The sequence below is a fragment of the Chiroxiphia lanceolata genome, chromosome 18 (genome assembly GCF_009829145.1).
Source record: "Chiroxiphia lanceolata isolate bChiLan1 chromosome 18, bChiLan1.pri, whole genome shotgun sequence".
NCBI lineage: Eukaryota > Metazoa > Chordata > Aves > Passeriformes > Pipridae > Chiroxiphia > Chiroxiphia lanceolata.
This window is the reverse complement of record NC_045654.1, coordinates 10,631,279-10,646,123: the sequence shown is the minus strand read 5'-3', so window position 1 is coordinate 10,646,123 and position 14,845 is coordinate 10,631,279. Positions and strand designations below refer to the sequence as shown.

The following is a 14,845-nucleotide window of genomic DNA, read 5'->3' as shown; positions in this document are numbered from 1 at the left end:
TTCTGTCAGTGACTGAAATCGAAGCAGAATTAAAATTTGGTTATAAAATGTGAATTCCCGTAGCTAGCTCCATCCTCTTCCCATATCAATGTAGCTTTCTGTCCTCAAGCTAATCTTCTGAGTGAAGAACAGAGCAATGAAATAAAACTTGAGAAAAAGGCTTATTTCTTTTTTCCAAAATCACAAACCCTGGTTTTCATAAAAAGAAGACAAAAGTGATAGCTTCAGGACAAAGGTAGTTGAGATCAAATGAAGCCGATTTGAGATGTGATTAAAATTTTAAAAAAAGGAGAAAGAGAAGTCATAATGAGAACATTTGCCTTCTTTCCCAGAAGAAGGGTCAGTGGATTAAATGGAAAATGTTTTGCTTTTAGATCTCTGTACATGGATCTCAGTATTACAGATGGGCAGCAGCACCCATATATCACGGTGATGGCAGCATCTGGTTAGATAAATGTAAGAAAACTCCCTGTATGTGAAAGTTTGTCCCTTGAAGTATCAGGGGTAAAAACCTCCAATTATCTGCCAAGGAAGGGAGGGAAAAGATTTCACCTGAACCAATTTTTTAAGGACGAAAATATGAATAGTGCCATTAAAAGAAAGGTACCCTACTGCTTATCCACAGCTTAAGCATCTTCTTACACAAAGAAGGACTTTTAAAAAAAACCTTAGCTGGAAATATAAGATATCCTCAAGGAACTCACTAATGCTGAGATGCTTATGTTTAAGCATTAGTAATTTACTAAAATTGTTGGTACTAATCATCTACTTTTGCTTAACATGTGCTGCAGTTCTGTGCACACTGGTGTCATAAATTGTGGTGCTGAAGGGCACAAGCACAGCAATTCCTCCCTAAGTTTAAGGAAGACCCTCCCCTGTGAGCCCATTATTACTTTGCTGTTGATGAATACGAAGCTCAATAGAAAATCTCATACTAGACAAAGTCAACTGGATAAACCTCTAGTGTCTTTCATTGCAGAGCTTTATACAGCCTTAAAATATTGTGTAATAAAGCTTAATTTAAACTAGGTGAGAGGCAGTGAAATAGCAGAGATTTTACATGAGGTTAAACAACTTAGAACTCTTTGCTCTGAAGGACCATGAACAAGATTGCCTTTGAGCAGCTTTCCCTAAATTGTGGGTTATATTCTTGTCTAGCTACAAGTTTCTCTGCTGAAAGTGAAGTAAATAAAATGTTTATTAACATACCAATGTGCCACTATGGTATTTTCTCAGAACATTTGGGAAACCTGTAGAGGACTTTCTAAGATCTCATTATATTAAAGAAAAAGTGATTTTAGTTGCAAGATGTGAATTATATGGATGAGTGAGCATCAGTAAACAAGCTTAGTTTAAACTGGTACCTTGGAAAACCTATTTCTAAAAACAATTAGTGATTAATTACTCTTAGCACTTGGGAAGGTCATTAAACTGTGTTCCCTACATTAGCAAGTACAAAGAAAATTCTCAGCTTAAAGTTGGGGATGGAAATCTATGAAGTTTTTTGCAGCCAAGAAAACAAACTGAGCAACACAAATTGTCAGCTTGAGTTCAGGAAACAAAGAGCATTCCTGCATTTGGTACATATAGCACAGAAGTTCAAAGGGGCCAGAAGGTACATAAAACAGCAAAGCTTTTCAAATCCTCCCACAGCTCTCAAGCATCACATTCATCTTAAAAATATTTCAGGATTCCAAATTGACCGAAAATTGAGGTCAATATTTTTGTGCCACTCTAGCAGTTCAAAGGCTCACCCATTTGCACTCTTTCCACTTGCTGCTCTATCAAACCATTTCGTCACCACCTCGCCACTGTTAAGCCAGAGAGGAGAAAAACGAGGAGCCCAAGTGTAAGAAATCAGTACAATAAATCTGTTGTTGCAATTGTGTTTGAGGTAATCAATTCGTAAAATGACCTAAGGGGGGTTCCTAGGGAACCTCAGCATCTTGTATCCGCTGGGTTTGGATACTAATATACAGCTGACAGAATTCAAAATTGAAGCAAAGAGTTAGTCAGACTTGTTTGTTTGTTTGTTTGTTTGAATCATGTTCAAGTTGGGCTGTACCCTGGGATTGACTGAAGGAAGCAATGGTCTCTGGACACAAGATCTGCCAGATGCAGAGCCAACAAGTTCTCTAAGGTGGGCTGTGAATTAGCAATGTGGACTAAAATATTAAGATACTATCCCGAGCAAAGAGGACAGGTATTGTTAAAGCAGGGGTTGAGACCATGGCTTGAGTTCTGGACTCATTTGGGGTTTGTCTTCCCTCAGGCTCCACCTGTGACTTCACTGTCAATATAAAGAGGTTCAGAAACTTCATTTCTCAAGGATCACACCAAGGCAATTATAGCTTTTAGCACTTTTTGCGTCTTTAGATTGACAGTATAAACCATGTCCCCAGTGAAACTAGCTCATCATGTAATCTTCCATAAAGTGCGACCAAATAATTCAGGCTGCCCTGGGAGAACCCTCTCACCTTGGTAATGTAGAGAAAGGTAGAAAAATTGTACTTGAAAAACGCAGTGCTTTGGTGTCTTTGTACTAGATTGGTTTTCCTAAAAAATAAACAATGCTGATATTCTCATTATGATCTTGATGTTCAATTTAAAAAAAATGGTGGAAAACACCCTCTATTTTTTCTGCTTGGTGACAGGCAAATGCCACACTCTATAAAATCCAGAAGACTTCACATCTCATTTCAATGGAATCTGGTTCCAGTAACCACTGTGTTCAGTTTAAAAGTAATCAGCTATTTGAAAGAAATGTAGTCAAAGAGGAAAGGCAAAACCAGAAGATAAGGAAGTTAGTTACAGGGCCAGATATCCATGTAAAGTTATGTTTCCTTCTAGTCAAATACATTATAATGTCAAAGGATTTTATTATCTGACCATACATCAGAGCAGTGTGTGTTAAAAAAGTTCTCATTACTTTAAATGTTTGACTTAAATTGGCAAAAAGAGAAGTGAGATTTTTTCCAAAGGTATGTAAACAACTTGATGTCTAATTCTGTTTGTACCTTTGACACCTGCTCTTAAAAGAGCCAAATTGGACAGTTTTTCCTTAGGTAAAACACCCACATAAGTCAGTGCGTGGGAGGCACAGGGACAGGGGAAGGAATGAAACTGAGATCCTTTGGGCTACAGAATATATGAATTCCTTTTAATGAGATTTTGATTACCAGCAGTAGTGCCTTGGAGCAAAAACTACAGCAATAATCTCTAATGTATTATTTTGCAGGAGAAATTTAAACATTATAATGTTAATCCAATGAATGTCCATTTAGGCTGGCTAATGATGAAACACTGTATATTACATGGCAGTCACCAACTAATATGAGGAGAGATATCTTTTATGGGATTATATAAAAAGAAATCAGTTTCATCAAGAATGCAGTTACTCACTTGGAAACCTTCCCATTTACTGAGTCTCAAGAATCATGGGGGATCAAAAACTGATATAATGAGATCATTTCCCCCAAGTAAAAATGCAATATGTGATTAGCCATTATTGACTATTATACGAAATGAAAAGGAGTTCAATCCCACATCCTTATCTCCTCACGTGGTGAAGCCTGGGTAGAAAGAGGCCTATAAACATAATGTTTTTGATTGGAGGATCCAAGTTCTTTCATTATGGAGGCATATTTTAAAGGGGAAATGGTGGCATTATCCATTACTGATAGCTTTTTTCTGAGAGGAATGCAAAAATTCCAAAAACAAAACACAAAATGGGTAAATTCACAAGAAGTTTATCAAACCGTTTGCATAAGTTGGAGTATAAAAAAGCCTGAACTGCTTTTCATTGCTTGCATTGCATTTTCTATTTGGCTCCACTTGAAAGCTCATGATTTGGAATGTTCTGGTCTGAATGTGTTTGTGTGAGCTGAATCAAAACCAACACCACAGTCCTGGGCTGTGAAGTTGTGTGATGAAAAATGGTGCAGAGACAGGAGGAGTGTTCACCTCAGGTACAGAACTCTCTGTGGTTTGTGCCTGACCTGAAACTTCAAATTCAAATCCTCTTCTAAGAGATCCTGATACAAATCTCAAAGCTGTAATCAAAATATGCAACGTCAGCAGCATCCTCAAATGTGGAAAGCCTCAGCACTCCTGAAGTCTAATTCCTTTATTTTGCTCATTTGCCAGTGTCTTCTTCCTGTTTCCCCACAGCAGTAGGATGAGGAGCAAGTGCTGTTTCATCCCACACATCCCAGCAGAGTATGAGACTGTCTCATAGCTCTGCCATTCAGAAAAGCAGATCAATGATCCAAGGATCTGGACTGGGTCTTGCAAGGAAAGAATCTGCAGTAAGGAAGACAGGTTAGCTTTTCTTTTTTTACAACCCTCTCAAGCTGAATGAAGTGAAGGGAGGAGAAAACTGCACATCTGCCACAAGCAAATGGAATGAGTTGCCATCCCATGTGCCTGCAGCAATCCTCAAACAAAAGCTGGAACAGGCCAGGGTGTGCCTGGGAATCCTGGGTGTGTGTATGATAACCTGATCTCTCCTTTTTTGTGTGTATGGTTTCCCCTGACACAGGAAAAGGAATGGCTTCCCCACGGGGGCTAAAGCAGTTGCTCCACAGGCCAGTGACTTTAGAAAAATATTTGATGCTTTTCTGATTTGTTCTAATAGGGTTTAACTGTTGGAAATTAGGGAAGATAACATGTGCCTGTCAGAATACTCAGTGGAATGCTGGTGAGCTCTTGGTGGAAGCCCAGCAGTGTAGAAACTGTTGGTGCTGCAGACCTGCTGTTTGGAGCTCACTGCTCTGCTTATTTAGTGGATCACTTAAGGCACTGCCGAGGCTCAGATACAGAGCCTGAGCTTCATACAGAACTCTATCTGCATTCTACAGCCCCAAATCTACAGGAAACATATTCTGATACAGCTGAATGGAAATGAATATCACTTCTGTATTAAGATGCACTCAGAGATGTAGTAAAAAATACCCCTGTGCCTCTGGATTAAAAAAAAAAAAAAGGGGGGGGGAACTTTTATTATGTAGACAGTGGATGCAGAAGTAATGAGACGAGCACTGTGCCAAGCAGAAGATGCTGCAGGACATCAGAGGAGCCAGCACAGCCTGACTGTGTCACAGTCACCTTCACGCAGCTCTCCCAGACACACGGAGCCTCCATCAGGAAAACAAGGCTTCAACTCTGCAGCAGAGCCAGGGGGGACACCCTGGGAATGGGCTGGGCTCCTCTGCCAGGGGGGTGACACCCTGGGCATGGGCTGGGCCCCTCTACCAGGGGGGTGACACCCTGGGCATGGGCTGGACCCCCTCAGACACCGGCGGGTTCGGTGCATGAGGAGAACACACAGAATCTGCAAACTGAGGTTTGCTGAGGGGCAGCACAACACACAGGAGCCTTTATATGAAACAAAAATCCGGTGGGTCTCTGTGACCCCCCCAGGGCTGAACATCAGGTGCTGCAGGAGAGACCCAGTAGCTCCTGGGGGTGTCTGGGCTGTGGTGCCCTGAGCAGCTCATCGAGCAGGTTGCGTTACACAGAATCACAGGATGTGCCGAGTTGGAAGGGACCCACAAGGATCACTGACTCCAGCCCTCAGCCCTGCACAGGACCATCCCCAAGAGTCACACCCTGTGCCTGAGAGTATCATCCAAATGCTCCCTGAGCTCCGGTAGCCTTGGTGCTGTGCCCACTGCCCTGGGAAGCCTGGTCAGCGCCCAACCACCCTCTGGGGGAAGAACCTTTATTCTAATATCTGACCTAAACCCTGCCCTGCCACAACTCCATTGTGGCCATTCCCTGGGGTCCTGTGTCTGGTCCCCACAGAGCAGGGATCAGTGCCTGCCCCTCCTCTGCCCCTCATGAGGAAGTTGTAACTGCAATGAAGTCTCCCCTCAGTCTCCTCCAGCTGAACACACCAAATGCCCTCAGTGTCCTCACACAGCTTCAAATCAAGGCCCTTCATGGAAATAGCGTGAAGAAATGCTAGGACAGTGTCCACTACATTTGTCAAGGTCCCTGCTTCCCCCTAGCAGGTTAGTTTTGCTGTGGATATTGGGTTTTGGTGGAATATCTTCATAGCTCATCCTCTGGATGTTGCTTTAATTCCATAGGGAGCATTTTACATCACTTTGTGAGCTTTCAGTCTATTTTCTGCTGTCCTTTTAACATCTGCAGTTGGTTTACGCTGGAGCACCCTTAAATGCTTGGGGTAACACCTGCCAAAAATCAAAGGAAAGCCAGGAATGAGGCAGGTGCAGAGATGGGGAGAGCTGCAGAAATTAGGGGTATAATCGAAGTCAGGTGGTTTCCTGCTAATGCTCAAGAGCCTGAGTGAGCCCACAGCCTGGAAATGTCTGGACATGAGGTAGGGTGATAAATAATGTGTGGGTTGGGATTTTGGGCTCTGGGGTGTGAGAATCCTGAACTGGACTCCTCTGTTTGTGGTCCAGGCTCCCATGAGCTCCAGAGGTGCCCCTGCTGGAAACTGTATGTGGGATGGCACGTTTGCTGGCAGTGTCAGCTGATGTCTTTATGATATAATTAAATAGCAATTACTTTCCTTCCTTCCTTCCTTCCTCTTCTGTATTCCTACAGAGAGTTGTGAATAGAGCATGTTGAGATCTATTCTGGGTGAAACTGTGCAGTTGCGCTTCTTTTTTTAATTATTATTTTAGCAGACACTTTCTTTGCATAATTCCAAAATAAGCAACTTGACAGCATATATTTGAGGCTTCCAAAATTTGACGTTAGCTTTCCTGGGACAGAAAGAGTGTGTTAGTAGCGACTGAAATAGATATTTGTTGGATTTTTTTTTTTTAAATATTCTGTATCCTTTTACAAAAATAACAGCTAATTCATTGGATATAAATAGACTACTGCCTTTGGAATTTTGCTCTTGCTGTAAAATTAGTTTATTTGGGTTAACTTCATGCCCAGTCGTGCTTGTCTTCAAAGTTCACAGATATTTTGTGTCGTTATATGACGAAGTTAAGGTAATTTGTGATGCTGAGACAGGTTTCCTCATCTCTTACTTTCTTCACACAAATATTTTCACACATGCATTTGTGTGTGCATGACCTTATGTATCTAACTTCACTCTTACTGTGTTTTATTCCTGTAAGTTTTTTGTATCATTATTAGAAACAAGGAAACTTCAGATTTCGTACCTGTCATAGTGCTGAGACAAATAGTCCTCTGTGTTGGTTGTGGCTGAATCTCTGAAATAAAATATAAATCCAGATTTTGTAATATATGAAGAGAAAAGAATCTTATTTAATATTGAGTCACAGAAAACAAATACAACTGTCTTATTTTTCCAAGGGTGAAATTCAAATGTTAGTCTTAACAGCTATTATCTGCCCTGGAGGCAAGGCAGTTTATGCCAGCTGTTGGTGTGTGGTGTCAAGGTTTACCTTTTCGTGCAAAATTCCCTCATCTTTCATTTACATTATGCAGTTCTTTAACTGAATAACTCTTGTCTACAAAAAAAAAAAAAAAAGGTACTTACATAGTTACCCTCAAGGAAACAGTTGTTTTGAAATGTAATGCTTGACCAAGCTGTGGCTCAGGAGTCTTTTTGTTTCTCCTGTGCTGCAAAGTAGCATCAGTTTGAAGTGCAAGGCATCAGCCCATAAAAAATTAGCCAGAATAGGCTCCATGTAAAATGATTGAGACCAATTCACTCTTACTAGTTTATCAAATATAGCGTTTCTTTCTGCTGCATCCTGCTTACAGACTGTGGCACTGTTTTTATTTAGTACTTGATGTTTCCACTGTCCCTTGAAAGAGGTGTAAAACGAAAGAAAGCGACAAGAGGACGCCTTCAGTGCCCTTTAAAACTGAGGAAAGCCACGTTTTTGCAAAGGGTCGTCTCCCCCACCTAACTGAAGCAGAGACACATTTGTTTTGTGGCTACACAGCTGGAAGATCTCACTGGGAGCAAAGGGAAGAAGAAAACTTGAGCCCTCGAAAATCTGGTTGTCATTTTATTCATCTCTAGCACACCTTTCCTAAGACTAAAAATTCCCAAAATCTAATGGCTTCTCCAGAGGGAAAAGGTTTTGTTTTTCTTTCAGTTCATTCATGAGAGTTAAATGAACTTTTATTTTCTAAACTGGATCTCACTGGAATTTGGGCACGAAGGAAGAAATACATTTCAGGTTCAATCTCTGAAGGAAAAATGTCTGTGCCATGACTCAAATACATGATTCTTTCCCAGACATGTTTAGTGAGTAGGAGAATAAATTTTTCTTTTTGGTTGTTTACATTCTTGTTTTATGTCTGGAAGGTTTTTTTGTGGTGTTTGTCTGTCGCTGTATTCAAGCATTTTGTTCTCTGGTGGGTTTTTTTTGAGCTTAACATTATTTCAAAGAAACCTTACAAAGTGTTGGCTATAATTATATCTGTCATTAAATATCTTTGATTTTTCAGCCCTACTGAAATTACTGTCGTTGTGTATCAGCAGAGGCAAAGTGCTTTAGTGCATCAGCTAATTTATTGACTGCACAGGTTAGTGGGAGTGTCAGTAGAACGGCAAGTAGAATAATTCTCATAGCTCTCATTATACTTTCAATCAGAGTTAGCAGAAATAAATATAATGTAGATTGTTCAATCAGACAAGAGAAGTGTTAATCCAGCATTAAAATTTCTCATTCTTTAATAACAATCAAACAGTGTAGGTACCATGGATACATCTTATTATAGCTGTGACAAATACATTTGTTTGCTCCGTTATAATTTACCAAATTGGCAGATGCTAGTGGAGGAAAAAAATTATAGGTTAGGCATACATGCTGTTTATGGCATTGTCCACAGAGATGCTATGTGAAGCAGAATGAAAATGGGATTTTTTTTAATTTTTTTTTAGGGTGAAAATGACTGATTTAAACTTTTCTCTAGAGCTGCATTGAGGAAATGTAAACTTCTTCTGAGTTGAGGCTTTGTTTTAAAAAATTTTACTTCTTTGGTGTTGTCTTGCTTGAAAAAGAAAAATATAAAAAAAGGAGTAAATGAAAGCTAGAGCCAAAATATTTTCGAAGAAAAATGTAAAAATTTCACTAGAAGACTTTTGGAAGAAGCATTTTGGAGTTTTCAAAAATAACTTCAATGTGAAATTTGGCAGAACAGACTGTTCTTGAAATTTCACATCACTGTGATGATGTGGAATCAGCATGTTAATCTTCTGGACACATCTTATTAAAAATTATGGCTGACCAGATGTGATTCCACGGGAATATGAAGAGATGGAGATTCTTGACAAAATCATGCCATCCCTAGAGCTGGGAAAAAAAGGGAATTAGCCATTGGGACCAAATGTCTTTATTTGCAATAGTGCAAATAAAATAAACTGTTCGTTGACTTCGGGACCAGAGGGGTGTGTTTGAGATGCACTGGCACAGATCAGAATTGCACCTACTCCTATGTTGTCCACCCAGTCCCATTCCCCTCTGAGACTTCCATGCCTCTCTAACCCATCTAGACCAGATATTTAAAGTAATTCCATATCACTGCTTCCCTCTCACCCACAACTGTGGTTTGGCACCAAAAAAGAGGTATGGGAGATAAAACTTTCAGAGTACGTTCATCAAAATGGTTTAAATCGCAAGAAAAACTCAGTACAGAATGTTCTTGACTGCAGGAGACAGAATCCAACTCGAGCATTGTCAGATTTCTGGAATTCAGAAAGAGGTATTGGATGCTGGAGGTATTTCAGGAGGAAGAGTGAGCTGTGGGGACTCGTATAAAAGGGAACATTAAAGGAGCAAAGCACATCGAGTTTGGCTGAGCGGTGGCTACAGAGAAACATAACAGCACACAAATGTGTGAAGGATCAAAGCACCAAAGAGGCAGTGGAATTTCGAATGCTAAAAAGGGATTTTTCCAGGAGTAAAGGGTGAAGCTTCAAGCAGCACTTGAGGAAAATCTAGAGAGAGCCCTCAGCTCTGGAATATTGAGGTATGAGCAGCTCTGGAGTACCAGACAAGAGGCGGCACCAGAGGAACTTTTCACTTTTGTTTTCTGACAAGTTGAATTGTCTGGATGTCACTCATTGCTTAGTTTTGAAAAAAAATGAGGCTGGCACCTCAGTCAGCTTTTTTTTTTTTTTTTTAATTTTATTTTATTTTAATTGTGGAGTCTGTACCACCATTAGTTCCAAAGAAAGCTATTTTGGTGGTAAAGAACCAAAAGCCTCTTACATGATCCTTTATCCTGTCATAGTTCAGAGCACCACTGAACCCCACAATAGAGGAGGAGCATTAGATATGCAAAAGAGCACCTGCATTAAAGGAGTTGCCTTGAAGATGGAGATGAAAGCAACAACCTGAAGTACCTTCTTAGAAAGGAGACCAGACCAGTAGCTTTTGAGCTGCAGAGATCTTTCCAAGCCTCAGGGAGTTGACCTTAAACCGAGATCAGCATAATTTGCACTTTTTCCAGTTTCTAGGGAGGGTTTAGTCCCCTTGACATAGTGCTTCTCTTCATTGAGTCATCCATTAGCCAGATACAGAACCAGAGAAAGCCCTGAATGTCCTGATGAATGTGGTTTTGCTATCAAAACTGTTCCATGTGATTTGTATATGATGGCTTTGTGTGTGTGTATGGTGGACAGGCCATACCTTTCAAGAACAGCTCTTTTTTGCAGGTCATTTTCACACACTATATAAGATAAAAACTTGCATTATTCAATGGTTGAATTAGTAACAATTTGGCAACTGAAGGAGAACAGCACTTTATTGTGAAAATGCTTCTGTAACCACTAGCAACTCTGATTTGGTGTCAGGTTTAGCTGTTCCTTAAAACTGAAATTACTTGTCCTTGGAGATGCTGAATAATAGCAGGTGTCTCTGAGAGTAAACCATGCCTGTCTATCTTGATATTGTGTTTCTTTTAAAGGTAGAGGCATTCTTTGACATGGTAAATAGTATGCACACAGAAAATGTGCAGCAGGAGAGACAATCTTGGATAAAAATATAAACACTTTTTGCTTTGATCTTTCAGTCAGTTTTCCAAGATATTGACAGAACAATGGATTAATTAGTGAGGAAGGTTTTATTAAGTATATGCAAACTGCCTGAAGTCTCACAGGGAGTCTCATGTGAGAGAGATTAGTGAGAATAGGTGGAATGGGGATTTAAGACAAAAGGCAAATACCCAATGACACACAGAAGAAAAGTGACTCTGTTGACAGGCAAATTGTGTAAAGTTAAATGTAAAAGGGTTGATTTCTTGCAAAGGAAGCCAGTAAAGTTTTGCCAATAAATTAAATGGTAGCAGAATTGTTTTGCCTTTATAATACAGGGCAGTGCTTCTACCCAGAAGACAAACCATCAAATGTAATAGCTGGTGGAAGCAGGACTTCAGAAAAATGGGAGTCTCCCCTGTGTGGAATGAAGTTCTGATGGGAGAGTGCCTGGAAAAAACTTGGGCTGCAGGTGAAGGAGTTTTGGCACTGCAGAGTTCTTGAGTTGCCTCTTTTACTTTCATATAGCAAAAAAACCCTGTAAGAAGCAATTGGGCAAGGAGATCAACTTAATGAACTTAATAAAAAATTCTTTGCCACCATAGATCCCATAAGATCTCAGGTCCCAATATTCCTATATCTGTTTTTTCTTAATAGAGGTCTCTCACCTCATTAACTTCTACTGGGAAATATTTTTTTAATAAGAATCACCTTTTCAAATCAGAACTTATGATGAAGATTTCTGCTTTTTTTTTTTTTTTAAATACCCAACTTCCTCACTGAAAAGTTGAGAATATAATTTGTTAGATAAAAGCTAGATTTTTCTCATTGAAAATTAAATATCTGGCATCATTTGGGTTTGTGTTTTCATCCACAAATGAAAAGACTTTCATTGGAATCTTTAGGGACAAAGCCAAAAGCATTTACAGGCTCTCATGGAAAATGGTATATGTTACTTGGCCAGAAGTCTTATAATGCAATTAAGATAACTTGTTCAGGGAGAGAATTATAAATGCTGATATCTTCATAGTTTTGTTGAATAGCTGTAATATTTTCCTGAGGTTAGTGGTTAAGTTTCAGTTAAATGTTTACCTTTTTTTTTTTTTTAAATGAAGCTTTCCCAAAATAGGGAGAGATGTCTTAAATGTGTTATCTTTAAAATTCTATTTATAACACGCATAGAAGTATATTTATCATCTTATAAATGCATCTGGAAATAAATATTGTACTGAAAATAGCCAGATTTTGATTTATTTGGGGTACCTAATAACGAAGCAGATGCATCCACACCCTGTTGTGAAAGTATCAGGAATTTATCATCTGCCCTTGCAAAGCAGAGACAAGGGCAAGTTGTACTGGAGTAAAAATAGGTGTGGACCTTGAACCCATTTGCCCTGACTTACGTAGGTCAGGACACAATCCAGAGGGAGAAACACCTTCCCTGGCAGGTTTGGTGTTTGTGTTGCTGCAGGAGTCGATCAGAAATTCCCACCGTGCCCGATCAATAACTGTGGCCATTGAAGCAAAAATAGAACAATTAGTAACACTGGTGAGCAACGTGGGAAGCTGAAAGGAGCGGGCTAGTGAGGAATGACACAGATAGATGCCAGCAGTAAAGAGTGGGAAAATAAAGTAGAACAGCTGCCCAATTTACCTAATTGTGCAATAAAAGTAAAAGAAATCTGATTTCTCGAAGTAGTGCACCAAAAGTTCACGCACAAAGTGTTCGAAGCGTGGCACAGTTTGAGAAAAGGGAAGGTGATGATGCCCTGTGCTGCTGGAAACTTGGCTGGTGGGTGTTCTTTTGGTGAAGGTCGTGACTGAGGGTTTGGATTGGTAGGCTGAACACTGAAACAAAGTCAGAGAGACTTGATTTCTCTTCCCAGGTCTGCTTCTCTTTTTCCCAATGTGTGATATTCTTTCACTTTTTACCTTTTGTCTGCCTTGTGTAAATCTCAAGATCTTTAGGGGAGGGTTTGATTCAGGTGAATGTGACTTCAGTCTTGGCTGGGGCTGGCAAAGGTTCCTGTAATACAAATAGTATCTTGTAATTAAAAAATCCAAGATAATGATATGGTAAAACTTACCCTGAAAAATCTGTCCAAATATCAAAATAATATTGGATAAAAAAGAATAAAGATATGTGACAGATTTTTGAGCAGGAAATGAAAGGGTCTTGCTAAAGTACTAAGGGAATGTCCTGTTTGACATTCTTTAACTCCATAATTGGCAGAAATTTAGATATCTGTCTCATGAGATGATGTAAAAGTAATAGATATGGCCAACTGCACCATGTAACATGAAATTCATAAGAAAATGTTAGATTACAAAATTTCCAACACAGACTTTTTTTTTTTTCTTAGATGGCTCTTACATGGGAACCCTAAAGGAGAAGAGTATTCTGGTTCAGATAAGAAGCAAGTTTTGAAATACCAGCGTGTTCTGCAAGCTTAAAATTCTGGAGTGTGACTCAAGTCAGTGGTGATCCAGAACAGCAGGGGTAAGTACTGCATGTTCTGGGGCCAGAATATGTTGCATTCTTTACCATCTGAGCCATTAGCAAAATATGAATTAAAAAAAGAAGTTTAAGTTATGCAAGAAAATGGGCTTTGGATTCCTATTAAAGATAAAATTAATTTCATACCCAAAACACTGGACAGTGGCCCCCTGGAGAACAATGAAGAGAGTGAAAATCCCATAGACAACGGACGTTGAAAGCTGCATAATAGTCTTATCATTTCTGTACAGCCTTAGTTGAGACAGCTGTAATTAATTATAAGAAAATGACAAATGGTCAAGGCTATGCTGAAGGCAGTGGCCCTGGTACTTGACATTGTAATGCAACTGGGGAAAAGCTTGTCAAATCAAGGGTGTGTTAATTTATTAGGCAGCCCTTCGTGCCAAGTTGAATAAAAGGAAGACAAAAAAATAGAAGGTGAAAAGTTACTGCAAGTATTAAGTATTTGAGGGGATTTTCATAATCTGCATACTTTAAGACTTCAGTAATTTTATTCATCTGACTTCTGCCCCAGGTGCTTGTTCACTTGTCACTCACACCTCACACAGTGGGCCACGGCTGCGAATCCATCCATCATTATTAGTTGATTATATCCTGTAGTGTCAGTGGAGTAAAATCTTAGTTTGGCCAAATGTGGGTTCTACTTCAGCAAAATGCAAGTCTTTCACACTCTGCCTAGTTTAGTTCTTGTCAAAATATGTGTTTCAAAATACTTTCTTCGGCTCCTCTGATTTTTCATACCTGTGATTTGCAAAACATGGGCAGAGTCCCGTGGTTGAACTGTGGGCTCAGCACTGGGGGAAGGCAGATTTCAGCCTGGGCTGGGTTCTTGACTTCTTGTGTGTACTTATGTTCTCTTCTTCCTTTCTTGTTTCAACCATAATTCTTAAAAACAGAACTTTCTCTTAGCCCTTTAAGTCCCAACAAAGCTTTCAACAGGAGTAAACTTACGCCAAAGGTCAGTATTTACATGTAAACTGAAATGAGCTTGCAGCACAGCCTGGCATGCCTTATAGGAGGGAGTTGGGGGGTTTTTGTAGATGCTAACAAACATGGCAAGAGCCAATGACTGCAGCCAAGTGAATAACATGTGGCAAGCATTGTCCAAGAATCCTGGATCCCTCTCTCCTTCCAACATTGATAGAAAATGTCACTGTGTTGTCAGTCCTTAGAGAGCATCGTGATACTGTCCAAATGGCTTTGGGTAGGAAATGGGCCTTTAAAGGCCAGGAAACATTCTAGTCATTCTCCCTGAATATCAACATATGGGCACTGAGCACAGATGCTGCTCTAATTACGAGACATTGGGAACTCTGTGTCAACAGTCTTAAACTCCAGTTATACATAGGTATCATCTGTTATAAAACATAAGGATTCTTAAGAGA

At 39.8% G+C, this 14,845-nt stretch overlaps 1 long non-coding RNA gene across 1 annotated transcript in view; it reads left to right on the top strand.

The window, feature by feature from the left end:
* Positions 1-13,436, top strand: part of LOC116795842 — a 247,218-nt gene extending 233,782 nt beyond the window's left edge. Inside the window, exon 3 of the long non-coding RNA XR_004360174.1 lies at positions 13,306-13,436. This is a non-coding gene — a long non-coding RNA (uncharacterized LOC116795842). The remainder of the gene's footprint in view (positions 1-13,305) is intronic.
* Positions 13,437-14,845: the final 1,409 nt, after the last annotated feature.